The 27,701-nt window shown below is 39.7% G+C and overlaps 1 protein-coding gene across 1 annotated transcript in view; it reads left to right on the forward strand.

Annotated features, from left to right (window-relative positions):
- Nucleotides 1–27,701, forward strand: part of MFSD14B (major facilitator superfamily domain containing 14B) — an 87,989-nt gene that overhangs the window by 8,926 nt on the left and 51,362 nt on the right. The gene's annotated exons all lie outside the window — the stretch shown is intronic.

The following is a 27,701-nucleotide window of genomic DNA, read 5'->3' on the forward strand; positions in this document are numbered from 1 at the left end:
CTAGATCTTGTGCTATCCTGACTGGGGCTCCACAGTACTTTAATTCTTTCTTTTTGGCAGCTTGCAATATTTCCTCCTTGACCTGGGAGCTCTGGAATTTGGCTATACTATTCCTTGGAGTTTTCCTTTTGGGATCTATTTCAGGAGGTGATCACTTTTGACAAGAATTCATACTTCCCTTGGCTACCTCCTCCACAATTAGTGCCATCTTCGAATAGAATATGAGCTCATACAAATGTAGTAATTTTGGATCAAACAAATAAATGATAGCACGCTAGTATAAGTAATTCTTTTTTCCAAAAAGGCAGTTTGAGGAAATGCTGGCATGAAACTGAATGAGGTGTGCTAGATTTGATGTCAGGAAGACCCGAGTTCAAATATAACTGTAGATCAGTGGTATGTTAGAGCCAATTCATGGACCTGATCCATTGTGAGCATTTTACCTCTCAGAAATGGGCAAACATTATAATTCAGGACCTGATTTATTTCTTTGTTGATTGTCCAGACAAAGTGATGGAGAAAGTGTTAATAAAGATTAAACCTAAAAATGCATCATGGGCACATGTTCCCCACCCCCTAGTTGTTAAATCTTTACCAGCAGCATATGGGATATCTAGGTAGCACTGTGGATAGAGCACTGACCCTGGATTTAGGAAGATCTCAGTTCAAATCCAGCCTCAGACATCTGACACTTACTAGCTGTATGACCCTGGACAAATCACTTAATTAGGATTGCCTCAAACATCTGGGCCATCTCATCCTGATGAGTGAGGTTGGTGATTTTGCATACCCCTCCTTCACTTAAATCCAGTTCAGTGCTGGTCATGATATCCATCTCCCAATCCGTGTCCTCTTGGAGGACAAAGGACAAACAAAAACCAGCAGCATACCATTGTCTCAGACCCAGGACAAATCACTCAGCCTCCATTTGCCTCACTTTCCTCATTTGTAAAGAGGGAATAATTATAGCATTTATCTTCCAGTTGTGAGAATAAAATATTTGTTTTTTTCTTCTTTCTTTCTTTTTTTCTTTTTGCAGGGCAATGAGGGTTAAGCGACTTGCCCAGGGTCACACAGCTAGGAAGTATCAAGTGTCCGAGGCTGGATTTGAACTCAGGTCCTCCTGAATCCAAGGCCAGTGCTTTATCCACTGCGCCACTTAGCTGCCCCTAAAATAAGATATTTATAAAGCACTTTGCAAACTTTAAAGTGCTTTCTAAAAGCTAGTTGCTCTCATTCTTATTATTTCTACCAACAGCATCCCTATTGGCTATTAATCCAATTGTATCATATGAGACAACGTACAAAAATACTCCTCACACGGTAGTATCATGAACCCTTTAAAAAATGTTGTCTGTGTTTTAATGTTTCAGATAACCAGATACACATGAATGTCATGGGACTGAAAATCAACCCTTTCTAAGCTGAATGGAATGGGTAGAATTACCGTCATCAAAGAAAATGTTTAGAGCAGTATCTTTGAATTATCTACATCAGTGCCATCTTACTATTGACCCTTTTTATTCTGTAGAGCATTTTTTTCTTTCTTTTGTGGCTTGAGGTTCTTTCCCTGACTGGGTTTAGTGTTAACTACAGTTCTTTGATCTTAAATCCAGCTCTTCCTTTACTTAATGGGCTTAACGTTCTTTACCTCTTTGTGTATATATACTGTGTGGCATCCCCAGTGTCCGAATCTTGTGCTAAGCTTGTAGATAGAGGGGATTCAGTGGGCATAGTTTACCCAGATATCAGCAAAGTGCTTAATAATTTTTCATTCATTCTGTACTAAAAGTGTCCATTGTTTTTGACTTGTTTTGTTTCCTTTTAGTTTTGTCTTTTTTTTTACATTGATGTAGTTGTGGAAAAAAACTTTATAGCTAATTTATAACTAATGTTTTTAGCTAATTTACTAATCACTTAAAAATTGAATATCCAGTGATTTTAGCTAAATGGTTATTATCCCATATTCCTGCTTGGACTGAGGAGATCCAGTTAGAGTCCCCTTCCTCCATATATATTTATAAAACATTTATACTATTTATTTTTATGACTAATAATTTATATTTATTATCATGGGGGAAATAGCTGGTGAGGGCCCTTAGGTATTTCTCTCTCTCTCTCTTTTTTTTGAGGGGCAATGAGGGTTAAGTGACTTGCCTAGGGTCACACAGCTAGTAAGTGTCAAGTGTCTGAGGCTGGATTTGAACTCAAGTCCTCCTGACTCCAGGGCAGGTGCTCTATCTACTGTACCACCTAGCTGCCTCAGGTATTCCTCTTCAATTATACCTTCTCACACGATCCAATTAGAATAAAATAGTCTTTTATTTATTTATTTAGGGACCAAGAGAGAAGTCAAAGACTTCTCTTGGGAGAAAATGGCTTAGAGATCACATGATTCTCTGAGGCACATTTCTCCTGACAGGAAGGGAGGCAAACCCTTTATAGAGGATGGATGGTGAGGAGACAGATGGGAGAAGACTTGCCCAGGGTCACACAGCTAGTAAGCGTCAAGTGTCTGAGACTGGATTTGAACTCAGGTCAATCCAGGGCTGGTGCTCTATCCATTGTGCCACCTAGCTGCCCCCATTACCTCTTTTTTTAAGCTTTCCTAAACAGTTTGGTCACAGGTAAACAAAAAGTTACTTCTCTCAATTGGATTAAACAGTTTTGCACTCTTAGTTTGGTCACCATAAACAAAGCACCCTTAATCTTAGGAGGAGCCCTCACAGACTTTGTCTTCCTTTTAAAACTGATAGGGGACTTTGAAGTGAAACCAAAGGACTACAGATCAGGACTTTGTCTCCTTGGCATTGATTAAACTTGTGTAAAGTTTTTTGTTTAAATGGGGTGAAGGGTGAGATCAGAACATTGTCATCATAGTATTTCTTTTTTTGTTTTTGTGTGAGGCACTTGGGGTTAAGTGACTTGCCCAGGGTCACACAGCTAGTAAGTGTCAAGTATCTGAGGCTGGATTTGAACTCAGGTCCTCCTGAATCCAGGGCCAGTGCTCTATCCATTGCGCCATCTAGCTGCCCCCATCATAGTATTTCTTAGTATTATCTCAAGAATGAAGCTTTGTGTAAGTGCTTCCACACCAGCACTGTGTATATTGTTCTGGCTCTGCTTTCTTCACTGGCATATTACTTCTTACGAGTCTTTGTGTATTTTTCTGAGTTCTAAATGTTTGGGACAAAATTGCTTCAGTTTACCCAAATAATTGGAGGAGACCACCAAGTCAAATAGAGGTCGATTTATTACATTCCCATGAGAACGGGCGACCCCATGACCCCATGCCAGGGATGAGGAGTGCAGTAATGGGCTCATAAGTTGGGTTTTTGTGGAAGTTTTGTGGGGGGCTTGGGGGGGGTGGGGGGTGGTCCCCTTGTGCACAGGGTGAGCTCACAATCTAACATCCAATCCTGTCTCACCCAGGGTGTGTGTTCAGCTCGTGATCAGGGTATGGATACATGTTCCAAGAGTGAGGGGGAAGGGGAGGGGGAAAAGGTCAAACCATAGGAGGGGTGAAACTGCTCCAAACCACTCCACCCGGGTAAGGAGGGGCATGGGGGAAGAAGGGAGTGACGGTACCAGGATGTGGTACGGGGGGAGTTAGGACTTAGGAATGTAAGAGGGGAGAGGTAGTATCAGGGTGGCGTCTGGGTCTGCACTAGCAAGAGACATCTCCTGCCTGGTCATAGCAACAGCATAACTAACCCATAAAAAGGACTAGGGGTTTGGAATGTAGGCAAGGTGGGGGGGAAGGGGTACTAGGGTACATCAGGTTCAGTAAGGCAAGATAAATGATTTCTATTGTAATCTATGGAATAAAACATGAACAAAATGATCTGACAGGGACTAGGGGCTGGGTACTTTCCAGACCCCATCCTCAGAATCTGAACTGACTCAAGTCCACCTATCCCAAACAAATATTTGTTGAACTCATGTCACTAATCTAGTAGAATTTTGGCATGATAGACCTAGAGTTGAAAGGGACCTGAGAGGGCATTTAGTCCACCCACTCCCCACTCTCTCATTTTACTGTTGAGTAAACTGGGGGGCTGAGGAGTTTAAATAACTTGTCCAAGGCCACAAGTGAAATTGAAGTCAACAAAATTTTTTTTTTTTGGTGAGGCATTTGGGTTAAGTGACTTGCCCAGGGTCACACAGCTAGCAAGTGTCAAGTGTCTGAGGCTGGATTGAACTCAGGTCCTCCTGACTCCAGGGGCGGTGCTCCATCCACTGTGCCACCTAGCGGCCCTGAAGTCAACAGGATATTTACAGGTATACTTTGGAGATATTGTGGGTTCCATTCCAGACCACCACAATAAAGCAAATACCACAATAAAGCCACAATTTTTTTTTGTTTCCCAGTGCATAGAAAAGTTACATTTGTACTATACTGTAGTTTGTTGTGTGCAATAGTATTATGTCCAAGAAAAATGAATGTACCTTAATTGCTTTATTGCTAAAATAAGTGCTAACCATTATTTGAGCCTTCAAGTTGTAATCTTTTTGCTGGTAGATCTTGCCTCCGTATCTGTGGCTGCTGACCAGTTAGGGTGTTGGTTGACGAAAGTTGGCAGTGATGTGGGGATTGGATTTAATTGATCTAATTGATCGGGAGGCATCCCAAAGAATTACAAGACTCAGTGACTCAGTTTACTGTGAGTGATCACAGGGAGACCACTGGGAAGTGTTTTGAATAGGGAGAGGAAAATGGTTTAACCAATCTCCTCCTTATCTTAATCTCTTCCTTGTGGGAGGTACATGGGAGTGCTTATCTTAATTTGGACTTCCTGGGGTCCTAAGACAACCTCTGAAGCTGGTCTTTTTTTCCTTGAAGGTGTATTTTTGGGGTTTACATGTCATAAGGACACATTTTGCTTTCTCTGTGAATGTTCCTAAAGACATGCTTAAACTTGTCAGACTGAGAGGGTCTCTGTTTTTGATATCTCTTTACTCAATATCTCGTTTCTAGGTGTCCTGTCATCTAGGAATATTAATGGCTATTAATGGTTATTGGTCCCTGGTTACTGTCTCTGTTGATGGTGAGGGTTGCTAGGGACAGACTGTCTTGGTTACTGTAAGAACCCAAACCTTAGTTTCTCTATTAACCCTTTTAGGTACTATTGATAACTCAAGTCTTAGGTTACCTGTTAACCCTTTTTAGCTACAATTGATAGGTTAACTCTTAGCCCCTTTTAGCCTCCTCCATCAAGGGTAGTTGGGGCAGTTTCTTAAAATAAGACAGTGAAGTTTGCCTCATTGACTCTTCCTTTCACTTGAATACTCAAGAGGCCTTTGTAGGGTAATTGGCCTAAACCCAACAAAAGATCTTTGGGTCAAAGAAAAATGGTATTTTTGAAATCCCTAGGTTGCCTCATATTGGGGTTTAGATTACTCTTTTTTTGGGGGGTGTGTGGCAGTTGGGGTTAAGTGACTTGCCCAGAGTCACACAGCTAGTGTCATGTATCTCTGAGGCTGGATTTGAACTCAGGTCCTCCTGAATCCAGGACCGATGCTCTATCCACTGTGCTACCTAGCTGCCCCTACTCTGGGTTTTTGATGGCTGCCAATGGGGTATTATAAGCTCTGGCAGGGTCTACATACCATGCTGGAGAGGCAGCCTCATGATGGGGAAATTTTTTTTTTAAATAAACAGCAGGTGGCTTTTAATGACTCCTTACAAGGTGTCCAGGTATACACTTTGGGAAAATCCACAACAGGAGGGCATGGGCCTTACTTTACATTTCATTGATGAGGGTGGGCACTCAGTTCAGGAGCTCAGTGCTCTCCAGACTCGAGGTTTAAAGACACAGACACAGACACAGACACAGACACAGAACATTTTTTTTTTTTTTTGGCTGGGCAATGAGGGTTAAGTGACTTGCCTAGGGTCACACAGCTAGTGTCAAGTGTCTGAGCTGGATTTGAACTCAGGTCCTCCTGAATCCAGGGCTAGTGCTTTATCCACTGTGCTACCTAGCTGCCCCCGACACAGAACATTTTTAATTAGCAGCACCGGTACTAATGTCATGAGGGAAGATTGACATGTGTTAGCAGGGTCTTCCCACAATCTGGTGCTGCTGCACCAAAATGCTTTCTTTAAGAAAAGAAAAAAGAGCAGGAGGAGGGGAAGGAGGGACACTGAAGCAAAGAGAAACCAGAGAAATCCTGGCTTCTGCTGCTTCCTTAAATGCAGCTGCCCTCAGGGGCTGGTGTTTTTGGTCTGATGGCCAGCTTTTTCTGAACTCAACTCTGGCTGGATGCCCCTAGTCCCTTCTGGATGATCTCTAAGTGATGGATGTTATTCTGTTAAGGAGTGTGCAAGGTCTTGGGAGCTACTGTAAATGTGTGTCCTGGAGGGCAGCTAGATGGTGCAGTGGATAGAGCACTGGCCCTGGAGTCAGGAGGACCTGAGTTCAAATCCGGTCTCACACACTTAACATTTACTAGCTGTGTGACCCTGGGCAAGTCACTTAACCCCAATTGCCTCACTAAAAAAATTAAAAAAAAAAAAGTGTGTCCTGGAGCTTGGGGATGTCAGGGTTCTGTCCCACAGGCGGTAGGCCGTGAATGTCCCAATTTCAGAGAGCTCAAGGGGAGATCTTGGGAGGTTTTGTGGGGAAATTGACATGTTTCTTACCACCTCTTATATCTTTTAGTTAGGGATTCTATTCTGTTGTATAAGTAGGCAGGTAGGTAGAACATTTTGAAAGCACTTAATATTTGTGGGCTCTTGGGATACAAATAAAAGCAAATAAGGCTGTCCTTACCCTCAGGGAGGTTACCTAAAGGGAGATGATGACAAAAGGAAAGGGGTGGGGTCTGTGATGTATTCTGGAAACCTAAAGATGTGGGAGAGTCTTGGGAATTGGGACAGAGGCCTGAGTCATGGCATCATCTATATCATGATACCTCCTTGTCACTTTGAAATAGGTGGGAAATTAGGTACTTAATGAATAGTCTTCATGTTAGCTTATATGATCTTTGCTTTATTTATTTATTTATATTTATTTTTTAAAAATGTAAGCTTTTTATTTAATGTTTCAAAAAACATATTTAGTCAAACAGACCAAAGCCCATGTCATCATCAGACTCCTCAGATTCTTCTTTTTTTGCTTCCTCTTTCTTCTTCTCAGCTGGGGCAGCTGTGCTAGCAGGAGCAGCACCTCCAGCAGGGGCAGCACCACCAGCTGCTGGGGCAGGTCCACCAACTCCTACATTGCTGATGAGACTTGCAATGTTTACAGGGCCTTTGCATATAATCCAGGCCAGAACGGTTCAACATTTACACCTGCTGCTTTAATGAGGGCATTGCTTTTATCCTCCGTGACTGTAACCTCATCGTTGTGAAGGATGAGAGCAGAGTAGATGCAATCGAGCTTGGAGAGTGGCCATTTTGGGAGATGGATGAGGAGAGACTTGTAGTGGTGCTAGTCGCTGGCTGAAGTGAGGATTCACCCCAACGTGGCCTTAGCTTCCAAAGAAGAACCGAGCACCTTACAGACAACCAAAGAGCCGATCTTTGCTTTATTTAAAAAGGCCTCTCCTCTCGTTTCATAGCTGTTAGATTGTAGGAGTAGGGGCAGCTAAGTGGCACAGTGAATAGAGAGAGCACTGGCCCTGGAGTCAGGAGGACCTGAGTTCAAATCTGGCTCAGATGCCTAATGCTTAACACTTACTAGCTGTATGACCCCGGGCAAGTTACTTAACCCTGTGGGAATTTATTGTGAGTTGGGGACCCTGCCTTTGGGCTGAGATTAAAAAGCCTTAGGCCCTAAGGGATTTTTTCTATGTAAGAGGGTCTGTGGCCCCTCCCCCTCCACTTCAGCTGAGCTGAAAAGCCCCATGAGCCTTACCTAGGCCAGCTGGGGAAAAAGCCCCAGCTCCCTCCTCCCCAAAGCGATCTACCCCAGAGATCCTGGGTTCATCCAGGCTGGCCTCTGAGGTGAGGAGGTCCCAGGGGAGCAGCAGGGGGCGTGTGCCCCTTGAGCCCTGGGTGTGGTGTGCATGGGGAAACTCGAGCTCCCCTGGCCCAGAAGCTGAGGGAGAGGGACAGATAGAGGAAGGATTGGGAAGGAGTAAAGTGCCTAGGGGTTCATCACTAAAGTAGTGAGAGAGAAGTTAAAGAATGAAGCTAGGGGCTTGGAGTTAGAAGAAAGGAATTGAGCAGTGAAAGTGAAGCAGGGGAGCTGGAGTGAAGGAGAAAAAAAGTGAAAGTTGAAATCAGTTCAAGCGGTGGCAGTGGCCCAGCATACCCATAGGTGAGAGGTGGCAGAAAGTTTAAAGGCTGACAGGTTGTATTTTACTTTTGTTATCCTTGTTTCTACATTTAACTCTAAATTTATTCACCTAAATAAACCCCATATTTGCTTTAATTAATTAAAAGAAGTATTTTAATCCTCTTTTGCTTATCAATTTGGGAGCGGAGCAGTGTGGAAAAATTTTTAAAGGGCCCTAACAGATTGGTTTAGGAAATTAATAGCAGTCAGATAGCCAGCCAGTCAAAAGTCCCCAGATTAGGCCCGCCAGTTAGATTAGGAGCCAGCTAGTCAGTTAAAATATTTTTACGACCCCAATTGCCTCACCAAAAAAAAAAAAAAAGAAAGAAAAAAAAGGATTGTAGGAGTAGAAAAGAGGGCATGGATCTCACATTTTTGGTGGCACAAAAAAGGTAATTATGGGCTACTCAGTTGAAAGATTGAGGAACAGTTATAAACTTCCCTCATTATATCTTAGGTTCCTTATGAGAAGTTTGGCCACCTGGTAAAGATTTTTCCAAGTGTTTCACCTAAAGTAGTATTTGAGAGGGGATGGTAGAAAGGTTTGAATAAACTTGGGACTGTTGGTCTCTGCCCTTCTGTTTGCTGAACAGCTCCACTTAGAGGCTTTTCTCTGTGAAACTGAGTATTCTTATTTCTCTGTCTGTAGGATATTTTTCTAAAATCACAAAATCCCAAGGGAAGCAGTGGTGTAGTAGTTAGGGAGCTGGGTAGGAGCTAGGAAAATCTGAATTCATCTCTGGGACATTCAGGCTATTTGAACCTGGAAGGTTATTTAACCTTTCAGTGTTCTAGGCAACTGGCTATAAGCTGCGGAGAACATTTTGGATCTGTGTTGGTAGATGGAATTTCTTCATCTGGGAGTGTTCTGTGTACATGAAATTCAAGGTCCAGTATTTACCCCTAAGAAGTATAAAGTGTTCATTCTCTGCTGTACAAAAATAACCACCTTCATTTCCTTTCTGTGATGGACATGAGGTTTTCTCCTATTGAGACCTCCTTGGTGTTGTCTCCAATGTATGTCATTCTGACACCTTGACTATATAACCATCCACTGAGCTGGTAGATCTTATGCTTATACAGGGAAATGGAACAGTCCAACTTAGGAAGAGTTTTTCATTTTCTAGGCTCCTGTTATCCCAGAATACATAGGATCATGGCTTTAGTGTTGGAATGGATCAGAGATGATCTAGTCTGACCTTTCAACCTTCCTCCTTCATTTTACAGATTAAGAAAAAGGTCAGAGAAGTAATGTAACTTCCCAGATCACAGAGGTGCTATCTGCAATGAATCCTGAACCCACATCCTGACTACAATTCCATTATTTTGGCATTACACTGTTCTGTCTCTTGTTGGTCCTGCTATGAGTGGTTTGGGGATCAGGAGAATGCAACTTCAGTAAGAGCTCTAACACTGATTCTTGTCTTGGGCAAATTCAGTTCATTAAACATTTTTAAATGTCAACTGTGTGCCCAAGGTACTCTCTGTCCTCTGTATGTCTATAAAATTTCTACTTGGATTACCCATCTATTGTGAGCCACTGGTTGGGGCTCTTTTGCATGTTTAATGGAATGCTTATTCAATCTTATCTTCCCCTGTGTGTCAGCAGATGGCCTGATCAAAAAGAGCCAGCTACTAAGTTCAGCAGGCTGGAATCCCCTCCCTTCCATAAAATTGGTGGGGTGGAGTGTAGGCTGCTCTTTTGCCCAAGGCATATACAAGCAGAATTTGAAGCTCTTATTTTGCATGTTTGGTTGCTGCCAATACTTCATCCCCACCATCTTTCTTCTCAGTGAAAGATGTGCCAGGGCCTGAAACTACTATATTTCAGTTTGTCTGAGGTCTACCTGCCAAACTAAGAAAGGGCTGTAAGATTACCACCGAGTATAAGTTGCTTGCTACTGGATAGCAACTGGATAGCTACTGGATGGTTTTATAAGAAGACATTGGTCTCTATATTATATATGAATGTTCACTGCAGAATCCTTTCCTGATCTTCTCCAGTCATTAGTTCTTTCCCCTCCTGAAAATTACTTTGTAATTTTTTCTTTACAAGACTTGTATGTAATTTATCTCTGTGTGTACTGTGGTTTTTTTTGTTTTTTGTTTTTGTTTTTTTAGTGAGGCAATTGGGTTTAAGTGACTTGCCCAGGGTCACACAGCTAGTAAGTGTTAAGTGTCCGAGACCAGATTTGAACTCAGGTACTCCTGACTCCAGGGCCGGTGCCTCTATCCACTTCGCCACCTAGCCTGCCCCTCTGTGTGTACTGTTTATTCCAGTAATGTAGCGTGTACATGTAATGTAGCAAGGACTGTATACCTGACACATAGTAGTTGCTTAATAAATGCTTGTTGGGGCAGCTGGGTGGTACAGTGGATAGAGCACTGGCCCTGGAGTCAGGAGTACCTGAGTTCAAATCCGGCCTCAGACACTTAACACTTACTAGCTGTGTGACCCTGGGCAAGTCACTTAACCCCCGATTGCCTCACTAAAAAACAAAACAAACAAACAAAAAAACAAACAAAAAAAATAAATGCTTGTTGAAGTGAATCTAGTTGCATATTTTGAGATAGCAAAATCCAGACTTTGAGATATCTTTATGCTGCAAACATATGTAGACTGTGGTGATTATGTGCCAACACATATCAGGTTGGTTTGGTTCTGTAACAATGTTCCAGCATTTAAGGATTTGAGATAAAGCATTCACTAGATATTTGCTGGACTCCCACCTATATACAGGGCACTCAGAGATATTTCAGCAGTTGATTCCCCCAGAAAATTATCTAAGCCATATGACTTGAACAGTTGAACAGTAAATCTAATCTCTTGTCCTCACCTTATGCAGTTGTTCTGGCACTAAATTAGGTGGGCGGGTTGGAGAAGAGAGTTTCACTCAGCTCATTTATTTTGTCTCATCTTTGTATTCTAAATATAATTCAGTACATGTAATGGAATCTTCCTTCATCTTGACTCAAGTTCTTTCAGGAAGAATAGGCATTTAAAAAATGAACATTAACTGAGGAAAAAGATGAATCTGGGCTAAAAAGTGATTAGATCATGAGAGAATTAGTTTATGAAAATACTTGGAGTAAAGTGAACAGTTTTCATATTTATTTTAACTGAGTTGCGCCCCAGAAATGATCAGTTGAAACAGCCTGAGTAATTACTAACATGTCCTTATAATCATTGCATTTTCCATGGGAATAAGCAGATTTAAATAGTTCAGGCTTTTCTGAAGTACAGTGGCAAATCATGTGAGTAGCAAAACTATTTTAACCCCTTTTATGCCTATCATATTAGTAAGAATCACACCCAGCTGTCTTTTTTTTTTTTTTTAGTGAGGCAATTGGGGTTAAGTGACTTGCCCAGGGTCACACAGCTAGTGTTAAGTGTCTGAGGTCGGATTTGAATTCAGGTCCTCCTGAATCCAGGGCCGGTGCTCTATCCACTGCGCCATCTAGCTGCCTGCCCCGCAGTGTTTTATTTAAAAAAAAAAATGTTTTGACATTTTTCCTCCCTCAAAGCATAGTTTAAAATGTTTTCATATTCAGTGCTATAATTTTTGAAGTTTATTAAGCATGCCTTACTTAGGAACAAGCTGTGCTGGTAATATCATATAGGGAACTCCTGGTTGAGGAAAATCCCTCTACAAAAGCCAAGTCTGCACCATCTCAGTAATTGATAATCATTGAGAGTTGCCTAGAGCATTTACATGAAGTGATTTGCTCAGATTCACACGAGCAGTATGTTCACCCAGTGCCTTAGCCCAGTGCCTGGCACATAGTAAGTACTTAATAAATTTATTGATTGTTTGATATGAGTCAGACTTGGACTTAGCGCTTCCTGGCTCTGAAGCTAACTCTCTACTATACCATACAGTCTGCTGTCTCCATATTGTAGTATGTTAAAACTTATTTTATTGTTTTAATGACTTCGTTTAAAAATAATAATAGCTCACATTTACATAATAGCTATAAAATATCCAGTATTTCATAACTTCGATTTGAATTCAGGAATCTGGATTCAAAATTCAGGGCTCCTTTCAGTATACAGTGCTCCCTCTACAGTGTTTTCCACCACGTTCCCCATACTCCACTCCCTCATTTGTACATTTCAGGTATTGATGAGTTGCTCACAAAACCAATGGTTCTGTACCGGCTGCTGTCAGATTTCAAAGCTTAAGTTGACTCTCACAGAATTTACCAGTTTAGAATTTTAATGGAAATATCAGAATGTTGGATGTTCTACAGTGAGTTTTTGCCCTCTGAGTTGATTATGTAAAGAGTTCTCCACCATGAAAAAACACTCGTGGCCTAGATTTTGGTAAATAATCAGTAAGCCATATTGAGCAAATCCTCTATGCTGAAAGCGCTGGCAATACGAAATCTATGATAAGAAGTTCCAAATACTTAGAATGTTTGGAAGAGGAATAAAAATTACACATATGAAACAATAACAAATGATACAAATAGGAAAGTACTTTATTGCTGATTTGTGTGAGATTGAGCACCATGTATGAGGAAGTTCAAGGGAGGTAAGAGTTAGGACTGGCGTAGTCATGGAATAAGTGGGACTTCAGTTGTTGTGGCCTTGAAGGACTGGTAGAATTCTACTTAAGTTTAGGTGGCCAACTAGCCCTCTCTCTTCACCACTTATAATTTTTAGCACTTTGAAACTCATTCACACTATTGTTACTCTACTAGGCTATTTGCCTTTTAAAACTTTGCAGCCCTAATGGTGAAGTGAAAATATTGTCCCCTCTTAGAAGAACTGCAGGTATATTGAGCTAGAGAGTATGTGTGTGGGTGGGGGGAAGGGGGTTTCCTCTTTTGTGAAGGGAAGGAGTGGCTTAGAAGAGGACTACTCTTTTTTCCCAAAATCACATTAAGCCCAAACTTCGCCTGGAAAATAAAAATTATTCACACGTTTTTAGTGTACATAATGCCAGCTGCTCTTTCCCTTATCTCTGACCTTCCCCTGCTATCATCTCTCTCTGCCGATTAATTCTCAAGACGCCTGTGACTCAGAGCACAGTTTTGTGTGTGTGTGTGTGTGTGTGTATGTATATGTACACATTGCTCTCCAGAATACCTCCCGAATAATTTAATGTATTACTCTTTAATATTCTTTTTTTTTTTTTTTGGCGGGGGCAAATGGGGGTTAAGTGACTTGCTCAGGTCACACAGCTAGTAAGTGTCAAGTGTCTGAGGTCGGATTTGAACTCCAGGTCCTCCTGAATCCAGGACTGGTATTTTATCTACAGTGCCACCTAGCTGCCCCTACTCATTAATATTCTTTTAGAATTTTCATGTAAATGATCACATTAGCCTATAATGATAAATTTTGTCCCAAAATATTTAAATTTAAATTTACCTTATAATATGGCAAAAATGTAACATTTTATCCTGCCATAATTAAATATAGAATTATAAAACTAATAATAAAACAGTTATGTAACATTTTACATGGGAAATTCTGTAAGAATGAAAATAATCCAGCAAGGGCCCTCATGTTTACTATTACTTATAATAGTTTACATATTTTATGTTTTGCTTAATATAAATAACATTTTTAATGAAAATGCTACAACTTGGAAGATATTTACCAATATGATAATTATATCTATGTATACATACATATGTATATTAAATGTGTAGCTATATCCATATCTGTATCTATATACTTAATTTTCAATTTTGGACTTTTGAACAAAGGTTTCCAATATCTGACTAGGTATCAAACAATGGTTTTTTTTTTTTAGTGAGGCAATTGGGGTTAAGTGACTTGCCCAGGGTCACACAGCTAGTAAGTGTCAAGGGTCTGAGGCCGGATTTGAACTCAGGTCCTCCTGAATCCAGGGCCAGTTCTCTATCCACTGCGGTAGGAGAATTTTATAAGCTTTTTTTCTGAGATGGAAATTCATTTTCTTTTTAGCCACTGAAGTCAGTGAAAATAGATCATTAATTAAAATTGAGTATTTACTTTTCTCCTGGCTGATGACAAACACTGTATTAAATGATAAATGTACTTCAGATTCAGTTGTATACATTACTTTGTTTTTAACAGGGTTTCTATATAAACTAACCATTGTAGTAAAGAATTTTTTCAGATGTTACTTTCTTCTCTTCTGTCACTGGCACACTTACAGAAATGCTATTGAATGACTGTCCAGTATTGCAAACCAGTTTCATTTCAACATCTGCCAGCAAAGAATAGTAATATTAAGTTGAGGATAAGTTTAAATCAGAAAATAACCTTAATATTCCAAGGAGAGGGAATATAAGATTTGTTTCTTTAGAGCATTGTGATAGTTCATGATGGTTTCGAGATGGCTTGTAATGAATGTGTATGCTCAGTGATAACCATGGCTTTCAGACAGCTTGACCTTTGTGCTCTAGAATATTCGTTCTCATTAACGTCCCTTATTATATATTGTTCCTGGAGATAGTTAAGGATAGTATGAAATCATTACATTTAAAAGCTAAACTTTGTTGCCAAAACCAATGTGTGAATATAATGTATAAAGGCTTATTACATTGTACACAAAATACTTGGAAACTGTTTTCTAATCTGCTTTTAAGTCTTCCAGTGTTACACATATAGCATCTTTTGAGTAACTGAAAAATAAATGTAATGGTTTAGTAAGCTCAGCAACTTTGATGCACAGGGGTCTTCCATTTGGATCCACATCTTTTTGTGAGGTATCCTTTGTAACTAGGATAGCTGTGACCACCAAGTATAGAAATAAACTAGACTTGGAACAAGACTTTTGAATTACTGTATCACCAAGTGTCAAATCCTGATTTTAGAAAATGAAGCCTCTTAAGTCACCTTGTTCTCACTAAATATTAATATTTTTGAGAGTTAAAAGCCTTCCTGTATGGTAAAATAAATGTTTTTAAGATTTTATTTCATCTTTCACATCATTTAATTTTTTTTGCATTTTACGGTGTGCATAATACATTTGGATAGAATGTATATATAATTTATAAATAAATTTTCTACTTACCATATTTATAGCAAATGTTCAGAAACTTTAAACTGAATTGATATGCTACCAAAAAAGCCTGGAGATAACTGCTCTAAAAGCATGTGGACTTCTGAACTTTGTGGTTTCAAACAGTTGGGGAAAGGCCTATTCTGGAATGTACTGGTAAGAACAGGCACTACCTCCCAGCACCCCTGACATAATTTAAATTTAATCTGCATTATTAACATTTTCTCCATCACTTTGTTAAATCTCATCAACAAAACAGTAAATCAAGCCCTGATTTGTAGAGTTTGCTAATTTCCTAGATGTAAATGCTTATGCTGAAAAATTTTTTTTTTTGGCAAGGCAATGGGGGGTTAAGTGACTTGCCCAGGGTCACACAGCTAGTAAGTGTCAAGTGTCTGAGGCCAAATTTGAACTCAGGTACTCCTGAATCCAGGGCCTGTGCTTTATCCACTGCTCCACCTAGCTGCCCTATGCTGAAAATTTAACAATTAGGTATTTAACTTCTCTTAACCTCAGTGTCCTGAAAGGGAAAATGAGGGGTTGGCAAATAGTTTTCTCTTTCTCCTAAGTGTGATTTATTGGCAACATTGTTATAATAGGGGTGATTATAGTGATTCATTGGTGGAGGGTAGTACAAAGAATCTGGAATTCTTGCCTGCATTTGGAATTGCAAGTACTTGGATTTGAATGTTCAATTTCCTCATAAATTGAGGGGATTGGCCCAAATGATTTCTGAAATTCATATGAAGGTGTTTTTTTTTAAAGTGAGGTAGGTGGGGTTAAGTGACTTGCCCAGGGTCACACAGCTAGTAAGTGTTAAGTGTCTGAGGCCGGATTTGAACTCAGGTACTCCTGACTCAGGGCGGTGCTCTATCCACTGCGCCATCTAGCTGCCCCTCATATGAAGTTTAAAGCCCATGATCCCATGCACTCAAAGTATAGGACAGATAACAATTCCTCTTTCCATCTCCTTATTCTTCGATTTTTGATCCCAGTCATCAAGCATTTAAGTGCTTGCTGTATATGTGCCAAGCACTGTGCTTTGTGCTGGGGATACAAAGGGACTAAAACAAAACAGAACAAACTTAGAAACTACGTTTCCCTCCCAGGGAGTTCATGTTCTACCAGGGCAGACACATGGCAAACACCTATGGACACACAGATTTAAACAGTGGGGGAGGAGGTGGGTTGGGATTGGACTCTTGCAGTAGAGGGAAGATTGCAGCTGAGTCATGAAGGAAGCCATCAGGGAGGTGAGGAGGCGAGGAGGTAGAGCATGCTAGGCATGAGGCCCAGCCAGTGAAAAGGCAAGGATGTGGAAGATGGAATGTCCTAGGGGCGGAATAGCTTTGTCAAATGCTTTTTTAGAGCAAGAGTTCAACTTTTTTTTTCCCTCTGGGATACCCTTTGTCAGTCTGGAAGCATAGAGGGCAGGTAGGTAGTACAGTGCATAAGGCACCGGCTGAAGACAAGAAGACTCATTTCTTGGGTTCACAATCTGGCTTCAGACACCTACTAGCTGTGTGACCTGAGCAAGTCACTTAATTGTGTTTGTCTCAGTTTCCTCATTTGTAAAATGAACTAGAGAAGGAAATAGCAAAACCAGTCCACTATCTCTGCCAAGAATGCCCAAATAGAGTCATGAAGGAGTGGATATAACTGAGATGACTGAAAATTGTCTGTCTGATGACGCTTAGGGGTTGCTTCTTGAGGCAGCTAGGTGGTGCAGTAGGTAGAGCAGTGGATCTGGAGTCAGGAAGACCTGATTACAAATCCAGCCTCACTCACATACTAGCTATGTGATCTTGTGCAAGTCACTTACTTAACTTCTGTTCTATCTCAGTTTCCTAAACTGTGAGATGGGGATACTAATGCAGCTACCTAGCAGGTTGTTGTGAGGATCAGATGAGAGAATATTTATAAAGGGTTTAGCCACAGGGCCTGGTACAGAGTAGGTGCTATAATAAATGTATTCCCTTACCCCTTTCTCAGAATAATGTTTTTTTTTCTTTTTTAGCTGAGGCAGTTGGGGTAAAGTGACTTGCCCAGGGTCACACAGCTAGTAAGTGTAAGTGTCTGAGGCCGGATTTGAACTCAGGTACTCCCTGATTCCAGGACCAGTGCTCTATCCACTGCACCATTAGCTGCCCCTCAGAATAATGTTTTTAATGATACAAATGGAATACTTAAGTTCTAAGGAAGCCCGTTATAGCAACATATATTTATCAAAAATTTAAAACCACAAGTTCATGAATTTCAGATTACGAATCTATGCTCTAAGGGCAGCTAGATGGCGCAGTGGATAGAGCACCGGCCCTGGAGTCAGGAGTACCTGAGTTCAATCCGGGCTCCGACACTTAACACTTACTAGCTGTGTGACCCTGGGCAAGTCACTTAACCCCCAATTGCCTCACTAAAAAAAAAAAAAGAATCATGCTCTAATCCTGATACTGGGGGATATAGGCAACTAAACAACCTAAATATAAGAAACATTTTTTAAATTAAAATTTATTTTTCATAAAAATTATGAACTTAAGTACCAAATAAATGAGAATTTCATATACAAATCAGACATGGAAAAATACCAACTTGTTTCTCCTCCAAAGATAGAACAAACTTCAGTGCTATTTTCTTTGTTTAAAAAATTATTTGGGGCAGCTAGATGGTGCAGTGGATAGAGCACTGGCCCTGGATTCAGGAGGACCTGAGTTCAATCCAGCCTCAGACACTGACACTTACTAGCTGTGTGACCCTAGGCAAGTCACTTAACCCCAATTGCCTCACCCCCCAAAAAATTTATTTTCAGTTTCCAAATGCTTTTCTTCCCTTCCTCACCCATTTAGAAGGCAAGCAATATGATGCCCATCATTGCATTATGTTTTTTTTTCCTTTCTTTTTTTTTTTTTAAGTGAGGCAATTGGGGTTAAAGTGACTTGCCCAGGTCACACAGCTAGTAAGTGTTAAGTGTTCTGAGGCCGGATTTGAACTCAGGTACTCCTGACTCCAGGGCAGGTGCTCTATCCACTGCACCATCTAGCTGCCCCCTATGCATTATGTTTTTGTCACTAATGTCCTGCTTGTTCTGAATTTGAGGGAGTGGAGTGAGATAATTAAGGTGAGAAACATCTAACATCTGGGGTATCAGAAGAGCTTACCTCATAGGAGTAAGATACATAAGCTGAGTCTTGAAGGAAGCTAGGGATTATAAATAGGTGGAGCTGATTTCATGGAGAGAGCCTGTGCAAAGGGATATGCAAGAGAACAAAATGGAATGCTTTTTTTGCATTCATTTATGGGCATGGTCTTTTTTTGTTGAGCCCATTTGTTTGCTTAGAAATCCAGTGTTAACACTGCAAGGAATGACATGTTGATTTTAGAGGTAACAGTGGTGCTTGGACCACATTGGGCTAGGAGAAAGAAATCTGGGTTAAAATTCCAGTCCTGCTTTTCAGCTTCTGTGATGGGCGTGTAACTTCTTGGTCTCCGGTTATCATCCCACCTATAACACGACAAAGGGAAACATGACAGAGAGAAGGAAGATAATAGAAGTGATATTATCATTGGAATATACTATACATCACCTGTACAGAATGAAGAAATAATTGAGGACTTTGGGAAATATCACAAGTAATGATGGGATACTTCAGTTATCCAGACATCTGCTCAAGCTCACTCACTGCCAAAAGCAGAGCAACTAATAACTTCTTTTCTTTCTTTCTTTTTTTTTGGTTAGGCAATTGGGCCAGTTTAAATGACTTACATAGGGTCACACAGCTAGTAAGTGTCAAGTGTCTGAGGTCAGATTTGAACTCAGGTCCTCCTGACTCCAGGGCCAGTGCTCTATCTGCTGTGCCACCTAGTTGCCCCCCTAATAACTTCTTTTTTTTTTTTTTAAAGTGAGGCAATTGGGGTTAAGTGACTTGCCAGGGTCACACAGCTAGTAAGTGTTAAGTGTCTGAGGTCAGATTTGAACTCAGGTACTCCTGACTCAAGGCCGGTGCCCTAATTACTTCTTTATTTCCTTAATTTCATCCTTTAAAAGGCAGAGGAAACTAATAAAAAGGCATTCTGTTTTGGATTTGATTCTCATTAATAGGGAGGATTGATTGCTGTCAGGGAAATGAGGGAAACTTGAAGGGAAGTCATTCATTATTTTAGAGTTTATAATAGAGAAGAGGAAAACGACATCTGAATGCACCCTTAATTTTTGGGAAAGAAGATTTCAGTGAATTTTAAAGAATGTTAGATAAGAGCCCATGGATGAAAATGTTTCAGGAAATTCAGTCCAGGAGGAGTAAGAGTTGTCCAAGAATGAGATTCTGAAGACACTGAGGGAAAGTTTCAGTGAAGAGGAAAAATGGGATTTTGTTTGAGGAGACCAAATGTGGATCCACATAACCCAATAACCAATTTCAGATTAAGAAAAGAAAGAAAAAAAGAAAGAAATGTATGGAAGATGGAAATGAGCAAATAGTGGACTGTGTATATAGGAGTGGGACTTGTTACTTGTCCATTGTGTGAGAAATGCTAAAACTCAAAATACCCTGACATTAGCAAGGAAAGTGAAAGCCAACAAAAAGGGCTTTTTGGGGCACTTAACCCTCATTGCCCTACAAAAAAAAAGAAAAAAAGAAAAAAAAAGTATGTTGGGGGCAGCTAGGTGGGACAGTAGATAAAGCACCAGCCCTGGATTCAGGAGCACCTGAGTCAAATTCGGCCTCAGAGACTTGGTACTTACTAGCTGTGTGACCCTGGGCAAGTAACTTAACCCTCATTGCTCCACAAAACAACCCCCCCAAAACCCCCAAATAAAAAACCAAACAAAAAGTTTTGTTGGCAAAATAAAAAAATGTAATTGAAACATATTTAGTGAAATAAAAATGTATTTTAAAAAAGCAAGAAAGTTATGGTTTATAATAAAGGCTAGATTTGCAAAAATCGACTTTTGGCCAAAGGTATGCTTTATTTAATTGATATACAATTCAGTGTGTGGTTTCCATGACCCAAAAAAAAAATTAATATGTGTCAAAATCTTGTGATTTCAGTGCCTAACTCTGCAAAAGAAGTGATTGTAACCAAAGGATGACATACTACACACAAATATTTTTTTAAAGATGTAAAAATAAAGTTATGTGGGAGAAAGCATAGCTTCTCCGAGGATCAAAGAAAGTATAAAACCTTTGCTTGGAGTGAATTGATAACTGACAACAGGGAGAATGCAGAGCTTCTCAGCTCTTATTTAGTTGTTTTCTCTGCAAAGGATAATGACCCTTTTATGCTGGAAATGATAGAACAGAAATGACTAACAGAGAGCTGATAGCCGGGATGAGTAAGGAGATCTTGAGAGAGCCCTGTAACTGTCCTTGATGAATTCATTTCAGTCACCTGGCCCATAGGAACTATATCCCTCTGGTCCTGAAAGAGCTGGTGGATGTCATTGCTGAGTCACTGTCAGTGTTGTTTGAGAACCTTATGAACAATGGGAGAGAGAGACCATAAAGTTGGAGACAGCAGATGCTGTCCTAATTTTCAAAAAAACCGAAGAGAATGGAGTCTGCTAACTAATCTAGGCCAAAGGTTTGACTTAAATTCCCGGGAAACTCCTAGAAAGGGTCATTAAATAGACAGTTGGTGATATATAGAAAGAGAAAGCAGATATTACAAAGAACCAGTATGGTTTTATCAAGAATGAATTATGGTAGATTAACCCCATTTTCTTTATTTTGGGGGGGGCAGAATTATTAAAATAGCAGATGAGGGGAATTCTGCAGATATAGTTTGTTTAGATTTTTAGCAAAGGTTTTTTTTTAAATAATAAAAAGAGTTTTATTAGGAGAGAGGGATATATAATTATAGTAGTCTGCAAACAAATCACCTTGGTTGAATGCCCGGTTAGAGACGATCTGGTCTTTTATTTCTTTACAAAACAAAAGGGAGGGAAGGGCACTACAGAGAACTGGGAGGGAATCTACTGGGAGGGGTTTTTGGAATAATGGGGCATCCATATCTCATGTATCATCCTGAAGACATTGGTATTGCTCATCGGCATACTCTCATCTCTCATGCCCTGCCACACCTCATACCTGAGGTGGGAGAGAGAGCTGTTTTTTCCCTTGGCCTTGGCAGTTGGGATCTTTAGGTTTCTTGGGTCCTACAGCTAGTATGTAGAAGGACTCATAATAATTTTTTTTTTTTGGGCGGGGCAATTGGGGTTAAGTGACTTGCCCAGGGTCACACAGCTAGTAGGTGTTAAGTGGTCTGAGGCTGGATTGAACTCAGGTACTCCTGACTCCAGGGCCGGTGCTCTATCCACTGCGCCACCTAGCCACCCCCGATCATAATAATTTTTAAGGGTGTAACAAAGTCTCGAGACCAAAAAGTTTGAGAACTGTTATTCAAGGGTATTTCTGTTGAAAATCCAAGGAAGGACACTTTCAAGGGAAAATTTCCCCCCTCTTTTAGGCACATAAAACATTAGATTATGAGTTAGCCCTTTTGAACTATTCAAACTTGTTTACTTTTTTTTTCTTCCAAATTTCCTTTGTGTGCTTGTTTGTATTTTTGTTTTTGTTTTTTTGTTTTGTTTTTTTGGTGAGGCAATTGGGGTTAAGTGACTTGCCCAGGGTCATACAGCTAGTAAGTGTTAAGTGTTTGAGGCCGGATTTGAACTCAGGTACTCCTGACTCCAGGGCTGGTGCTCTATCCACTGTGCCACCTAGTTGCCCCTTCACTCCTTTCTTTATCAACTTATTTATTATGTTTTCATGCTATTCTTGAGGTTGTAGTGGCTCTTCCATACATCCAGGGTCTGGCTACAGTTAATGCAGAATTATAATTTTTTTCCAGGCATTCTCTTGATGAAAGAGGTTAAAAGGGTTAAGACTTGATCAGTAGTACCCAGAAGGGTTAACTGAGAAACTAAGACCTGGGTAACCAACAGAAACCATTAACCATTAATAGCCATTAGTAATCCTAAATGACAGGAAACAGAAACTGTTCCTAGAAACCAGATCTTAAAGTAAAGAGATAGAACAAATAGGGAGATCCTCTGACTCTGACAAGTTTGAACATGTTTTTAGGAACATGAGCAGAAAGACCAAATGTGTCTTTAGGTTCATCTTATGATGTTTAAACCCCCAAAACACACCCCCAGGGAAAAAGGTACTGCCTTGAGGGATGTCTTAGGACCCTAGAAGTCCAAATTAGGATATGAACCTCTCTAAGGAGGAAGTCAGGATAATGAGGAAATAACCCACTTTTCTCACTATAAATATAACCATTTTTCCTATCCCTATTTGAAATACCTTTGGGTGTTTCTCCCTGTGGTCATCACAGTATTCTAATAAAACTTAGGAAACTGAGTCACTGAGTCTTGTAATTCTTTGGGACACCTCACGATCAGTTTGATCAATTGAACCCATCCCCCCACTTCACTCTTACCTCATAATCTTTCTTTTGTATTATTAATTCTCACTTATTCTGGTTTTATTCTACTTTTCCCAAAGTGACTTCCTTGTAAACATTTTATTTCAGTTTATGTTGTTTCTCTTTTTGGGGTGCATCTTCCCATTTGAAGGTATTGAAGGAAAACTAGACTTAGATACAACCCCTTCTTTAACTGTCTTGCTGCTTTGCCTCTCGTGAGTTGTATTTTTGGTTGGAGTTGTGTGTGTGGTGATACACAGTTTGGACAGGCAAGTTCATAGCTTGGTTAAAGTTTCAAATATTTAATGAAACTCCTGGGGAGTAACTTGTTTTGTACACTATATGTAATTATGAACCTCTACTAGTTATAGTGAACATTTGCTCTTTTCTCTAATAGTTAAGCTATTACTTTTTTTTTTTTGGTGGGGTAATGAGGGTTAAGTGACTTGCCTAGAGTCACTCAGCTAATGTCAAGTGTCTGAGGCCAGATTTGAACTCAGGTCCTCCTGAATCCAGGGCCAGTGCTTTATCATCTCACCACCCTAGGCTGCCCCCTATTACTTTTTTTGTTTGTTTGTTTGTTTTTGCAGGGCAATGAGGGGTTAAGTGACTTGCCCAGGGTCACACAGTAAGAGTCAAGTGTCTGAGGCCAGATTTGAACTCAGGTACTCCTGACTCCAGGGCAGGTGCTCTATCCACTGTGCCATCTAGCTGCCCCCCATTACTTAAAAAAAATTGTTATCTCTTGTTTTTACATTGGCTAGATTTTTCTCTATATCTGTGTCCTTCCCCTTTCTAAAGAGCCATCCCATTTAACAAAGAATATTTTTTTGGGGGTGAGGCAATTGGGGTTAAGTGATTTGCCTAGGGTCACACAGCTAGTAAGTGTCAAGTTTTTGAGCCTGGATTTGAACTCAGGTCCTCTTGAATCCAGGGCCAGTGCTCTATCCACTACGCCACCTAGCTACCCCAAGAAAAATTTTTTTGGGCGGGGCAAAGAGGGTTAAGTGACTTGCCCAGGGTCACACAGCTAGTGTCAAGTGTCTGAGGCTGGATTTGAACTCAGGTCCTCCTGAATCCAGGGCCGGTGGTTTATCCACTGGGCCACCTAGCTGCCCCAGAACATTTTTTTAAAAGAAAAAAAGGGGAAGAAGAGAGGAAAAACCCCCAGCAAAACTGATCAGTTCATTAAAGAAGTTTGAAAATATATGCAGTATTCCATCCATAGTCTTACCAATTCTACCAAGAATAAGATGAGGAGGTATCTTTTCATACTTTTTTGGGCCCATCCATCCTTGTTCTTGGAAATTCTGCAACTTTTCATTATTGATTATTTTTGCTTCTTTCCATTTTTACAGTATTGTAGTCATTATGTATATTTGCTTGACAATTTCACTCAGTTAATTTAAGGCTTGTTATGTATTTTTCTCTCCATTCATCATATTTGTTTTGTTGTTTCTTATGACAACTTGTCCTTCTTTAATTTGACTGGTTTGCTTTGTTTTTTCAGGCAAGATAATCTTTAAAGCCCTTCTTTGTGGAGTATCACTGAGTAGAGAATTTTTTTCTCTCTTTTTATTGTACTAGCCAAAATTTCTCTGGTTTTCTTTCATTACTGTCACTTTCAGTTAAGGGGACAATTTTTATTTAATTTAATGAGGAGTTCTAAGCTCTAGTGACTCTAGAGAAGAAAGTATTATTATAAGACAGTATTATTATTACAGGATTTTAGCATAAATCCAATTGTATCACCAAATAGTTTGTATGAGATGCCCTGTGAGATTACTGAGAGTTCAGTTCCTAGAGAAAGCACTTCCTTAGTTAGGCTAGGAGCTTTGTCAATTTCTGAGGTCATTTTCTAGAGAAAAAAAAGCTTCTTTAAAACATTAACTAAGAATTGACATGTTTCTTTTCTCATAATCACTGTAAGGCACACATTGTATTGTGTTTATTCAGAAAAGTATATTAGAGAATGAGGAGAGTAGAGATACAAAGTATCCAGAGGAAGGTTGTCAGGGTAGTAAGTCTGGAAACTGTGTCATCTAAGAGCCAATTGAAAGCACTGGGGATTTTTGGCTTGAGAGAAGAAAGGACCTGGGTGGTTGATTTTATCTGTCTTCAGATATGTGAGAGACTGTCATGGAGAAGGAATAGACTTGTTTTGGTTTTATTTAACCATTTTAAATGGGTTGTAAGGAATTAGGTTTGTAAACTCAAGAAGAACAGTTTTACCAGAGTTTTAATAATCAGATACTTTTTCTTTAAAACTATGTGCCATCTTCTTAGATACTGATTTCTTATTTCCTACTATAAATTTTTCTTGGTACTTAATGTACCTGATTTCTAAAACCAGAGGATAACTAAGTAAATAACAGTACAGATGCAGGTCTACCAGTTCAATGAAAGCTTTTGTGGCACACTGAAAGAAAGACAGGAGGGTGTGATCCTCAGTTAGCCATGGAGACAGCTCAGAACCCTGAAGCCCCAGTAGTCCTGGGGCTAGCTGTGTTCCTCCTCCTCCTTCCTCAGTCAGCCTTACTTTTTAGTCTATCAGCTAGAGAAGCTGTCCTTGTTTGGCTGTTTGACCATACCAAATGGTTCAGTATTAAAACAAACCAACAAACCAGATATGGTTTCATCAATGGAAATGATGTTAAAGAAGATGCATTGCCTTTTCTTTTCTTTTTTTTTTTTTGCCTTTTCATCCTAAGGACCACTGTGACTTTGCATCTCATTTCTCTTATAGCAGAAACCTCCAGTATGTGTTGCATCTTCCTAAAATGTGAGTTCCTTGAGAGGGGAAAACGGTCTTACTTTCTTATTAGTGCAGGGCTTTTGTTCATAGTAAATGCTTAATAAATACTTGTTTTATTCATTTATTAATTCATTTGTCGTGATATAGTTGTTCGTCCTTTGTTTTTCGAAGAGGACCAGTGATATCATGGGATGTCTTTATTTGTGCCTGAATTGGATTTAAGTGAAGCAGAGATGCACAGCCTAACTCTCAGTCATTGAAATCTAGTGGCAAGAAAAAAGTCTTGGGGCAGCTAGGTAGCGCAGTGGATAGAGCACTGGCCCTGCAGTCAGGAGGACCTGAGTTCAAATCTGGTCTCAGACACTTAACACTAGCTGTGTGACCCTAGGCAAGTCACTTAATCCCAATTGCCTCACAAAAAAAAAAAAGAAAAAAGTCTTAACAACTGGTGATTGCCTAAGATTTCAGTGAATGACCTTGGTGTGTGATATTCTTTTTTTTAAATTTTTTTTTAGTGAGGCAATTGGGGTTAAATGACTTGCCCAGGGTCACACAGCTAGTAAGTGTTAAGTGTCTGAGGCCGGATTTGAACTCAGGTACTCCTGACTCCAGGGCCGGTGCTCTATCCACTGCGCCACCTAGCTGCCCCAGTGTCTGATATTCTGACCAAACTCTACCTGCCTGCTTCAGATACCTTCATGGGCTTTGGAACAAATTGTTCTTATCTGCCCATTCATCGGGTGAAGTCTTCACGTGCTTGGGGTAGACATCCCCCTAACTCACTTTGCTTCCTTTTATCCTAATGTATGTAATTAACCTTGATCTTTCTTGATATTGTGATTTTAAACTTTTTTTATCTGATAGCATTATGGTAATTTGTATTTTATTTTCTTGAATCATCTAATGCAAAGTAAATTTTATTCTAACTTCTTAGTGTATGTGTGTGTGCGTGTCTGTGTGTGCTTTTTTAGATTTTTTTTTTGTATAAGACAGATTTTTGGCTTTTTTTTAAACCACTTTTGTTCTATTTTGGATTGTTTGATCCATTCAAATTTAAAATTTTGATCATTAGGTATGTTTTTCTCCTCTATTTTATATTTAGTTAGTACTCACTTCTTGAGATTAGTTTTGTAGCTAAATAAGTAAAACATTTTATTTATGCTGTTTTGTTACTAGGCTTCAATTCTATTCTATTCTATTCTCCCCCCTCAGCCCCTTCCCCCCCCCCATTTCCCTGCCCTGCCCTGTGCTTCATCTTTTTATTTATTTATTTATCTTCCTCTTTTGATATTTCACTTTCCTTACTCAGGGAGTGGTTCAAAAAATCTTCCCTTTAACCACCTATTTTACGTTTTTTTTTCCTATTTTACTTTATTAAAAATAAATTTCTATTGATATTTTTCCTTTTCTATCACTTATATTTCCAAGTGAAAGCCGCCTTCTAACTTCTTCTAGAAAACCATCCCTTATAATAAAGACTTTTAAAATATGAAGAAAACAAAAGTTCAGTAAAACTAATCAACATTTAAAAAAGGCTGCTAATTTCCAAAGGACTCATGGAAAATGTTCTCCACATCCAGAAAAAAGAACTTTGGATTCTGAATGCAGATTGAACCATACTGTTTCTACTTTTTTTGTGTGTTTTTTTGAGGTTTTTCACTTTTGTTCTGATTCTTCTTTCAAAGGTGACTAATGCAGAAATATGTGATTGTACATATATAACCTATATCAGACTGCTTTCTGTCTTTGGGGAGGGAGGGAGAAAAATTTGGAACTAAAAATCTTATGAAAATAAATGATGAAAACTATCTTTACATGTAAGTGGAAAATAATAAAATATTTTTATGATTAAAAAATAAACAAAAAAAGGTCGCTATTATAAGCTCTATTCCTCCTCCCCCTTGTCCCCATCTTATTCAAAGAAATTGTATTGTCATCTTTTCTTTGGGGTCAAACTTGGTTACTATAATTTTGTAGGATTCAGGTTGTGAAGAGGGCAGTTGTGTTGTCAGTGCAGAGAAAGGTTTGGTTGTGAGAGATGTGGTAAATCAAAGTGTTGCAATTTATATTGATGTAAAACTGTGATGTGTACAAGAAGTATTTTAAAAACTATTCTTGGCATATACATTTTGAAATATGAAATTTGGAACACCATTTCATTGAGTACAAGTGGATATAGCATTGGACCTGGAATCAGGAAGATCTGAGTTCAGATTCGACCTCAGATATTTACCAGCA

Source organism: Dromiciops gliroides, chromosome 1 (assembly GCF_019393635.1).
Source record: "Dromiciops gliroides isolate mDroGli1 chromosome 1, mDroGli1.pri, whole genome shotgun sequence".
Lineage (NCBI taxonomy): Eukaryota > Metazoa > Chordata > Mammalia > Microbiotheria > Microbiotheriidae > Dromiciops > Dromiciops gliroides.